The following is an 11,575-nucleotide window of genomic DNA, read 5'->3' on the forward strand; positions in this document are numbered from 1 at the left end:
ACTTTGTTGCCATGTATTCTTGAAAACGTTTCTGGAATGACTTGCGAGCTGGGCCCCGGGCCGACATGCTTTCCGCAACCATCTGCCCTACTTTGTTGCAACTTTCAAGCTGAACAATATTTGGATGTTATTTGGTTGAAATGATTATGAAATGATGGACCTAAAAAAGTTACAAGTGATTACCATCTGGTCACGATAGTAAGCTGCATGCAGCTCAATATGTCTCTGCGCCTGCTCCTCTTGTGTGAGATGTGTTGGTATAGTAGCCGGTTGACTGGCCAGGCTAGTACGTGTGTTGATGCAGTACCACTGCTTGTACGCTTGATATGTACTTCCATTGTACGGTCTGTAAAATTAAATAATTACATAACCCATTGTGATGAAAGCAAAGCATCTTCACGCATCGTATGGTCATCGTAATAAAATAATGTAAATAAAATATACCTAAGTTGATGCACTATATCTGCTAGCGCTTCATTTTCCCACTTGTGTACCCATTGAATGTTGTGTTCCCTCCAATTGTATAAACTCCAGCCCTTGCCCATATTGGTTAGCCTGCAAATTATGTAACAAAGTGTGAGTTTAGTAAATTAAAAATGACACTAACTATTTAGGGAGGTCACATCTTACTTATGGGTTTCCTCATCGATACGTCTTGGAAAAGGTGGTGGAATCTCTTGATAGAGACCGAACTGTCTCATTACACGCTCTGGTTTGTAAGGCTCAACACACCACAGGAACAATAAGGTGCAGCGAGTCAGCCAGAATGCACTATCGCTCAAGATGCCTGCTGTGATGGGTCGAATATCAAAGACCATTTGTATCTGGTCCTGAGTCCACGGGTTCCATGTGACTTCTGCCTCATCAAGTATCTCAAACTGCTGGTGGTACATAGGGTAATTTTTTTTCGCAATATCTAGAGACCAACGTTTCCGTGCCTTTGTCCACCTGGTGGCCATAGTTGCACTGCTGCCCTCGCTAAAGTCGTATGGGTGTACGGGATTTAGTATATGAGGTCGTACTATAGGGAGGTATTCCCAGGACCACAACTGTAGAAACTCGTAGGCGACACAAAGTAACGGAGCTTTTTGTGCGAAAGAAGTTTTTTGTGTGGCATCATACAAGCCTCTATGTGTATGACATAGCATGGCAGAACCGAAGCTGTATTTTGGCTGCTCGGGTAAAGGTTCATCTACCATATTCTCTGCAATGTAGATGAGACCAGGGAGAACTACGTCCCCGTTGAATTTGGAAACATAGTCCTGAGGAGCCACAACAAATACGCAAACATATGTCCTTTTATCGTCTCAGAATCGACGAAGCTAGATAAAATACGAAAGTTATCACGAAGCCAGCCGAGTGGGATGCCCCGAGGGCCACCAGAACGTTGTGATTCTGGCATTGCCATCCCAAGACGGGCTGCTATATCTAATGTCCAAGATGGAGACACTCGTGGAGAGACTAACGGCTCACCTCCATTGGTAGAGCAGTGATCATAGAAACATCTTTCAGTGTAGGTGCAAGCTCCCCAAAACGAGGGATGTCAAAAGGGATGGGTTTCAGGTCTCCACCGGTCAACGAGGGATGTCAAAAGGGATGGGTCCGAACGTTATTGGTCTTCGCATGATGTGAGCCTAGCAAAACCTTGTAGTCCATAAGCGTTAAGGTGAGCAAGGAAAGAATTGTGTATTGGCCATGTTTTCTTTATGGTTCGAAGTCTGAAAGTCCGATAATCATGCTTAGTATTTGGGTTCAAAAAAAGGTGGCAATGGTGGCCGGCGTCATGGGGCCCCTGCAAAAGCACTGGCACTTCAGCCATAACCTGCACACAAAAATACAAATATAAATTATGAGGAAGACACAAATACAAATGCAAATCAAAATTAACTTAAAAAATACAAAGAGATACAATTTACATTAATTATCTGAAGTTAACATCATGAGTACAATAATACAAAGAGATTCAATTTAAATTTAATATAAGTACACATAACGAGTACAAATATAAATAGACATAGCGAGTACAGATATATCAACATCATGTGGTGTTGTTGGCTCGATACGGACATTCTCTACGTGAATGTCCAGGACACCCGCAAACGCGGCATCGCCTTGGTTCTCCCATCTGGCTATGGTCCATGTCATTATGATGACGCCTAGACTGACGTCGTCCCTTTGCGGTTCTCATCAAGTCAGCGTTCAGAACCCATTTCGGCCCATCTGGCCACAACATTTTGTAGTTCATATCAATGTCCTAAGCCCAGAACTCATCGTTTCAAGTGCTGTACAGATTGTACATGTTGAAGTACGGCGATATGTATGGCTCGACACTGATTTTTTGATCAGCAGCCGCCCGGAGCACATGACTGCAAGGGTAGCCCTCAAGCATGGGCTTGTTACAAGTGCACTCACAGGACGTTGGGCCGAGGGTGACAACTTGCTTTTTTATCCTCTGTGGTGACCCTTAACGTACTTGGCTTGCACATTGACCTCCCATTTATTCCTAAGTGCGTCCACTTTCCTGCAGCCATGACTTTGGGACTTCTTTGCTTTCTCATCCAGATGTCTTTGCATCTTCTCGGACCATGGCTGAAGGAAATATGCCCTAGAGGCAATAATAAAGTTGTTATTTATATTTCCTTATATCATGATAAATGTTTATTATTCATGCTACAATTTTATTAACCGGAAACTTAGTACATGTGTGAATACATAGACAAAACAGAGTGTTCCTAGTATGCCTCTACTTGACTAGCTCATTAATCAAAGATGGTTATGTTTCCTGACCATAGACATGTGTTGTCATTTGATGAACGGGATCACATCATTAGAGAATGATGTGATGGACAAGACCCATCCGTTAGCTTAGCATAATGATCGTTTAGTTTTGTTGCTATTGCTTTCTTCATGACTTATACATGTTCCTCTGACTATGAGATTATGCAACTCCCGAATACCGGAGGAACACCTTGTGTGCTATCAAACGTCACAACGTAACTGGGTGATTATAAAGATGCTCTACAGGTGTCTCTGAAGGTGTTTGTTGGGTTGGCATAGATTGAGATTAGGATTTGTCACTCAGTGTATCAGAGAGGTATCTCTGGGCCCTATCGGCAGTGCACATCACTATAAGCCTTGCAAGCAATGTGACTAATGAGTTAGTTGCGGGATGATGCATTACGGAATGAGTAAAGAGACTTGTCGGTAACGAGATTGAACTATGTATGATGATACCGACGATCGAATCTCGGGCAAGTAACATACCGATGACAAAGGGAATAACATATGTTGTTATGCGGTTTGACCGATAAAGATCTTCGTAGAATATGTAGGAGCCAATATGAGCATCCAGGTTCCGCTATTGGTTATTGACCGGAGATTTGTCTCGGTCATGTCTACATAGTTCTCGAACCCGTAGGGTCCGCACGCTTAACGTTCGATGACGATTTGTATTATGAGTTATGTGATTTGATGTACCGAAGTTTGTTTGGAGTCTCAGATAAGATCACAGACATGACGAGGAGTCTCAAAATGGATGAGAGGTAAAGATTCATATATTGGAAGGCTATATTCGGACACCGGAAGTGTTCCGGGTGATACCGGGTCACCGGAAGGGGTTCCGGGCAACCCTTGGCAAAGATATGGCTTAATGGGCCAAGTAAGGGAACACACCAGGCTACAAGGGGTTGGTGCGGCCCTATAGGGCCAGTCACGTGGGGAGAAAGGAAAAGGAGAGGAGGAAAAGAAAAGTATGAAGTAGGACTCCTACTTCCTTCCCCTCCCCCTCCTTCCTTTCCCCCTAGTCCAAGTATGGTAAAGGGGGGCCGAATTGGACTAGGGGCCCAAGTAGGATTCCTCCTACTTGGGCGTGCCCTAGGCTGCCTCCCTCCCTCTCCCTCCTTTATATACGTGGGGAGGGCACCCCTAGAACACATATCAATTTTCCTAGCCGTGTGCGGCGTCCCCCTCCATAGTTAACACTTCGGTCATATCGTCGTAGTGCTTAGGAGAAGCCCTGCGCCGGTAACTTCATCATCACCGTCGCCACACCATCATGCTAACGGAACTCTCCCTCGTCCTCAACTGGATCAAGAGCTCGAGGGACGTCATCGTGCTGAACGTGTGCTAAACACGGAGGTGCCATACGTTCGGTACTTGGATCGGTTGGATCGTGAAGACGTTCGACTACATCAACTGCGTTACTAAACGCTTCCGCTTTCAATCTACGAGGGTACGTGGACACACTCTCCCCGCTCGTTGCTATGCTTCTCCTAGATAGATCTTGCGTGATCGTAAGATTTTTTTTGAAATACTACGTTCCCCAACAGTGGCATCCGAGCCAGGTCTATGCGTAGATGTTATATGCACGAGTAGAACACAATGAGTTGTGGGCGATCATAGTCATACTGCTTACATGCATGTCTTACTTTGATTCGGCGGTATTGTTGGATGAAGCGTTACATTACCGCGTTCATGAGCTGGTTCTACCAACGTGCTTTGCACACAGGTGGCTGGCGGGTGTCTGTTTCTCCAACTTTAGTTGAATCGAGTTTGACTACGCCCGGTCCTTGTTGAAGGTTAAAACAACACACTTGACGAAAAATCGTTGTGGTTTTGATGCGTAGGTAAGAACGATTCTTGCTAGAAGCCCGTAGCAGCCACGTAAAACTTGCAACAACAAAGTAGAGGACGTCTAACTTGTTTTTACAGGGCTTGCTGTGATGTGATATGGTCAATACGTGATGATACATAAATTTTTGTATGAGATGATCATGTTTTGTAACAGTCATCGGCAACTGGCAGGAGCCATATGGTTGTCGCTTTATTGTATGAAATGCAATCGCCATGTAATTGCTTTACTTTATCACTAAGCGGTAGCGATAGTCGTAGAAGCAATAATTGGCGAGACGACAACAATGCTTCGATGGAGATCAAGGTGTCAAGCCGGTGACGATGGTGATCATGACGATGCTTTGGAGATGGAGATCAAAGGCACAAGATGATGATGGCCATATCATATCACTTATTTGATTGCATGTGATGTTTATCTTTGATGCATCTTATTTTGCTCAGTACGACGATAGTTTTATAAGATGATCCCTTACTAAAATTTTAAGGTATAAGTGTTCTCCCTGAGTATGCACCGTTGCGACAGTTCTTCATGCTGAGACACCACGTGATGATCGGGTGTGGTAAGCTCTACGTTCACATACAACGGGTGCAAGCCAGTTTTGCACATGCAGAATACTCGGGTTTAACTTGACGAGCCTAGCATATGCAGATATGGCCTCGGAACACTGAGACCGAAAGGTCGAGCGTGAATCACATAGTAGATATGATCAACATAGTGAAGTTCACCATTGAAAACTTCTCCATCTCACGTGATGATCGAACATGGTTTAGTTGATATGGATCACGTGATCATTTAGATGACTAGAGGGATGTCTATCTAAGTGGGAGTTCTTAAGTAATATGATTAATTGAACTTTAATTTATCATGAACTTAGTCCTGATAGTATTTGCATATCTATGTTGTAGATCAATAAGCTCGCGTATAGCTTCCCCGTTTATTTTTTATATGTTCCTAGAGAAAATAAGTTGAAAGAAGATAGTACCAATGATGCGGACTAGGTCCGTGATTTAAGGATTATCCTCATTGCTGCATAGAAGAATTATGTCCTTGATGCCCCGCTAGGTGAGGGACCTATTACAGGAGCAGATGCAGACGTTATGAATGTTTGGCAAAGCTCGGTATGATGACTACTTGATAGTTTAGTGCACCATGCTTTACGTCTTAGAACCGGGACTTCAAAAATGTTTTGAACACCACGGAACATATAAGATGTTCCAAGAGCTGAATTTTGTATTTTAGACTCATGCCCGAGTCGAGAGGTATGAGACCTCTGACAAGTATTTTGCCTACAAGATGGAGGAGAATAGCTCAACCAGTGAGCATGTGCTCAGAATGTCTGAGTACTACAATCGCTTGAATCAAGTGGGAGTTAATCTTCCAGATAAGATAGTGATTGATAGAGTTCTCTAGTCACTATCACCAAGTTACTGGAACTTCGTGATGAACTATAATATGCATGGGATGACGAAAATGATTCCTTGAGCACTTCACGATGCTGAAATCGGCAACGGTAGAAATCAAGAAAAACATCAAGTGTTGATGGTTGACAAGACCACTAGTTTCAAGTAAAAGGGCAAGGGAAAGAAGGGGAACTTCAAGAAGAATGGCAAGCAAGTTTCCACTCCCATGAAGAAGGCCAACGATAGACCCAAGCCTGAAACTGAGTGCTTCTACTGCAAAGGAAATGGTCACTGGAAGTGGAACTGCCCTAGATACTTGGCGGATAAGAAGGATGGCAAAGTGAACAAAGGTATATTTGATATACATGTTATTGATGTGTACTTTACTAGTGTTTATAGCAACCCCTCAGTATTTGATACTGGTTCAATTGCTAAGAGTAGTAACTCGAAACGGGAGTTGCAAAATAAACAGAGACTAGTTAAGGGCGAGGTGATGATGTGAGTTGGAAGTGATTCCAAGGTTGATAAGATCACCATCGCACACTCCCTTTACCTCCGGGATTAGTGTTGAACCTAAAATAAATGTTATTTGGTGTTTGCGTTGAGCATGAATATGATTGGATCATGTTTATTGCAATACAGTTATTCATTTAAGTCAAAGAATAATTGTTGTTCTATTTACATGAATAAAACCTTCTATGGTCATACACTCAATATAAATGGTTTATTGAATCTCGATCGTAGTGATACACATATTCATAATATTGAAGCCAAAAGATGCAAAGTTAATAATGATAGTGCAACTTATATGTGGCACTGCCGTTTGGGTCATATTGGTGTAAAGCGCATGAAGAAACTCCATGTTGATGGACTTTTGGAATCACTTGATGCTTGCGAACCATTCCTCATGGGCAAGATGACTAAGACTTCGTTCTTCGGAACAATGGAGCAAGCAACTGACTTATTGGAAATATTACATACTGATGTATGCGGTCCGATGAGTGTTGAGGCTTGCGGCGGGTATCATTATTTTCCGACCTTCACAGATGATTTGAGAAGATATGGGTATATCTACTTGATGAAACATAAGTTTGAAACATTTGAAAAGTTCAAAGAATTTCAGAGTGAAGTGGAAAATCATCGTTACAAGAAAATAAGGTTTCTACAATCTGATCGTGGAGGTGAATATTTGAGTTATGAGTTTGGTCTTCATTTGGAACAATGTGGAATAGTTTCACAACTCACGCCACCTAGAACACCATAGCGTAATGGTGTGTCCGAAAGTCATAACCGTACTTTATTAGTGCGATCTATGGTGTCTCTTACCGCTTTACCACTATCGTTTTGGGGTTATGCATTAGAGACAGCTGCATTCACATTAAAAATGGCACCATCTAAATCCGGTGAGACGACACCGTATGAACTATGGTTTGGTAAGAAACCTAAGCTGCCGTTTCTTAAAGTTTGGGGTTGCGATGCTTATGTGAAAAAGTTTCCGCCTGATAAGCTCAAACCCAAATCGGAGAATTGCATCTTCATAGGATACCCAAAAGAAACCATTGGGTACACCTTCTATCACAGATCCGAAGGCAAGATCTTTGTTACTAAGAGTGGATCCTTTCTAAGAGAAGGAGTTTCTCTCGAAAGAAGTGAGTGGGAGGAAAGTAGAACTTGATGAGGTAATTATACCTTCTCTCGAATTGGAAAGTAGCTCATCACTGAAATCAGTTCCAGTGATGCCTACACCAATTAGTGAGGAAGTTAATGATGATGATCATGAAACTTCAGATCAAGTTACTACCGAACATCGTAGGTCAACCAGAGTACTATCCGCACCAGAGTGGTACGGTAATCCTGTTCTGGAAGTCATGTTACTAGACCATGATGAACCTACGGACTATGAGGAAGCGATGATGATCCCAGATTTCGACAGATGGCTTGAGGCCATGGAATCTGAGATAGAATCCATGTATGAGAACAAAGGGTGGACTTTGGTGGACTTGCCCGATGATCGGCAAGCCACCGAGAATAAATGGATCTTCAAGAGGAAGACGAACGCTGATAGTAGTGTTACTATCTACAAAGCTCGACTTGTCGAAAAGGGTTTTTGACAAGTTCAAGATGTTGACTACGATGAGATTTTCTCACTCGTATCGATGCTTAAAGTCTGTCCGAATCATGTTAGAAATTGCCACATTTTATGAAATCTGACGAATGGACATCAAAACTGCATTCCTTAATGGATTTATTAAATAAGAGTTGTATACGATACAACCAGAAGGTTTTGTCAATCCTAAAGGTGCTAACAAAATGTGCAAGCTCCAGCGATCCATCTATGGACTGGTGCAAGCATGTCGGAGTTGGAATATACGCTTTGATAAGTTGATCAAAGCATATAGTTTTATACAGACTTGCGGTGAAGCCTGTATTTACAAGAAAGTGAGTAGGAGCACTACAGCCTTTCTGATAAGTATATGTGAATGACATATTGTTGATCGGAAATGATGTAGAATTTTCTAGAAAGCATAAAGGAGTGTTCGAAAGGAGTTTTTCAAAGAAAGACCTCAGTGAAGCTGCTTACATATTGGGCATCAAGATCTATAGAGATGGATCAAGATGCTTGATAAGATTTTTCAACGAGTACATACCTTGACAAGATTTTTTGAAGTAGTTCAAAATGGAACAGTCAAAGAAGGAGTTCTTGCCTGTATTGCAAGGTATAAAGTTGAGTAAGACTCAAAACATGACCACATAAGAAAATAGAGAGAGAATGAAAGTCATTCCCTATGCCTCAGCCATAGGTTCTATAAAGTATGCTATGCTGTGTACCAGACCTATTGTGTACCTTGCCATGAGTTTGGCAAGGGGGTACGATATTGATCCAGGAGTGGACCACTTGACAGCGGTCAAAATTATCCTTAGAATACTAAGGAGATATTTCTCGGTTATGGAGGTGATAAAAGAGTTCGTCGTAAAGAGTTACGCCGATGCAAGCTTTTACACCGATCCGGATGACTCTGAGTCTCAATATGGATACATATTGAAAGTGGGAGCAATTATCTAGAGTAGCTCAATGCAGAGCATTGTAGACATAGAAAATTTGCAAAATACATACGGCTCTGAATGTGACAGACCCATTGACTAAGCTTCTCTCACAAGCAAAACATGATCACACCTTAGTACTCTTTGGGTGTTGATCACATAGCGATGTGAACTAGATTATTGACTCTAGTAAAACCCTTTGGGCATTAGTCACATGGCGATGTGAACTAATCACATGGTGATGTGAACTATTGCTGTTAAATCACATGGCGATGTGAACTAGATTAGTGACTATAGTGCAAGTGGGAGACTCAAGGAACTATGCCCTAGAGGCAATAATAATGTTGTTATTTATATTTCCTTATATCATGATAAATGATTATTATTCATGCTAGAATTGTATTAACCGGAAACTTAGTACATGTGTGAATACATAGACAAAACAGAGTGTCCCTAGTATGCCTCTACTTGACTAGCTCGTTAATCAAATATGGTTATGTTTCCTGACCATAGACATGTGTTGTCATTTGATGAACGGGATCACATCATTAGAGATTGATGTGATGGACAAGACCCATCCTTTAGCTTAGCATAATGATCGTTTAGTTTTATTGCTATTGCTTTCTTCATGACTTATACATGTTCCTCTGACTATGAGATTATGCAACTCCCAAATACTGGAGGAACACCTTGTGTGCTATGAAACGTCACAACATAACTGGGCGATTATAAAGATGCTCTACAGGTGTCTCCGAAGGTGTTTGTTGGGTTGGCATAGATCGAGATTAGGATTGTCACTTCGTGTATCGGAGAGGTAACTCTGGGCCCTCTCGGTAATGCACATCACTATAAGCCTTGCAAGCAATGTGACTAATGAGTTAGTTGCGGGATGATGTATTACGGAACGAGTAAAGAGACTTGCCGATAACGAGATTGAACTAGGTATGATGATACCGACGATCGAATCTTGGGCAAGTAACATACCGATGACAAAGGGAATAACGTATGTTGTTATGCGGTTTAACCGATAAAGATCTTCGTAGAATATGTAGGAGCCAATATGAGCATCCAGGTTCCGCTATTGGTTATTGACCGGAGATGTGTCTCTGTGATGTCTACATAGTTCTCGAACCCGTAGGGTCCGCACGCTTAACGTTCGATGATGATTTGTATTATGAGTTATGTGATTTGATGTACCGAAGTTTGTTCGGAGTCCTAGATGAGATCACAGACATGATGAGGAGTCTAGAAAGGGTCGAGAGGCAAAGATTCATATATTGGAAGGCTATATTCGGACACCGGAAGTGTTCCGGGTGATACCGGGTCACCGGAAGGGGTTCCGGGCAACCCCCGGCAAAGATATGGGCTTAATGGGCCAAGTAAGGGAACACACCAGCGCACAAAGGGCTGGTGTGCCCCCTAAAGGGCCAGCCACGTGGGGAGAAAGGAAAAGGAGAGGAGGAAAAGGAAAGTATGAAGTAGGACTCCTACTTCCTTCCCCTCCCCCTCCTTCCTTTCCCCCTAGTCCAAATATGGTAAGGGGGGGCTGAATTGGACTAGGGGCCTGAAGGAAATATGCCCTAGAGGCAATAATAAAGTTATTATTTATTTCCTTATTTCATGATAAATGTTTATTATTCATGCTAGAATTTTATTAACCGGAAACTTGATACATGTGTGAATACATAGACAAAAAGAGTGTCACTAGTATGCCTCTACTTGACTAGCTTGTTGAATCAAATATGGTTAAGTTTCCTAGCCATAGACATGAGTTGTCATTTGATTAATGGGATCACATCATTAGAGAATGATGTGATTGACTTGACCCATTCCGTTAGCTTAGCATTCGATCGTTTAATATATTGCTATTGCTTTCTTCATGACTTATACATGTTCCTATGACTATGAGATTATACAACTCCCGAATACCGGAGGAACACTTTGTGTGCTACCAAACGTCACAACGTAACTGGGTGATTATAAAGGTTCTCTACAGGTGTCTCCGAAGGTACTTGTTGAGTTGGCGTATTTCGAGATTAGGATTTGTCACTCCGATTGTCGGAGAGGTATCTCTGGGCCCTCTCGGTAATGCACATCACTATAAGCCTTGCAAGCAATGTGACTACTGAGTTAGTTGCGGGATGATGCATTACAGAACGAGTAAAGAGACTTGCCGGTAATGAGACTGAACTAGGTATTGAGATACCGACGATCGAATCTCGGGCAAGTAACATACCGATGACAAAGGGAACAACGTATGTTGTCATGCGGTTTGACCGATAAAGATCTTCGTAGAATATGTAGGAGCCAATATGAGCATCTAGGTTCCGCTATTGGTTATTGATCGGAGACATCTCTCGGTCATGTCTACATAGTTCTCGAACCCGTAGGGTCCACACGCTTAAAGTTTTGTGACGATCGGTATTATGAGTTTTTGTGTTTTGATGTACCGAAGGTAGTTCGGAGTCCCGGATATGACCACGGACATGATGAGGAGTCT

This window comes from Triticum aestivum, chromosome 2D (assembly GCF_018294505.1).
Source record: "Triticum aestivum cultivar Chinese Spring chromosome 2D, IWGSC CS RefSeq v2.1, whole genome shotgun sequence".
Lineage (NCBI taxonomy): Eukaryota > Viridiplantae > Streptophyta > Magnoliopsida > Poales > Poaceae > Triticum > Triticum aestivum.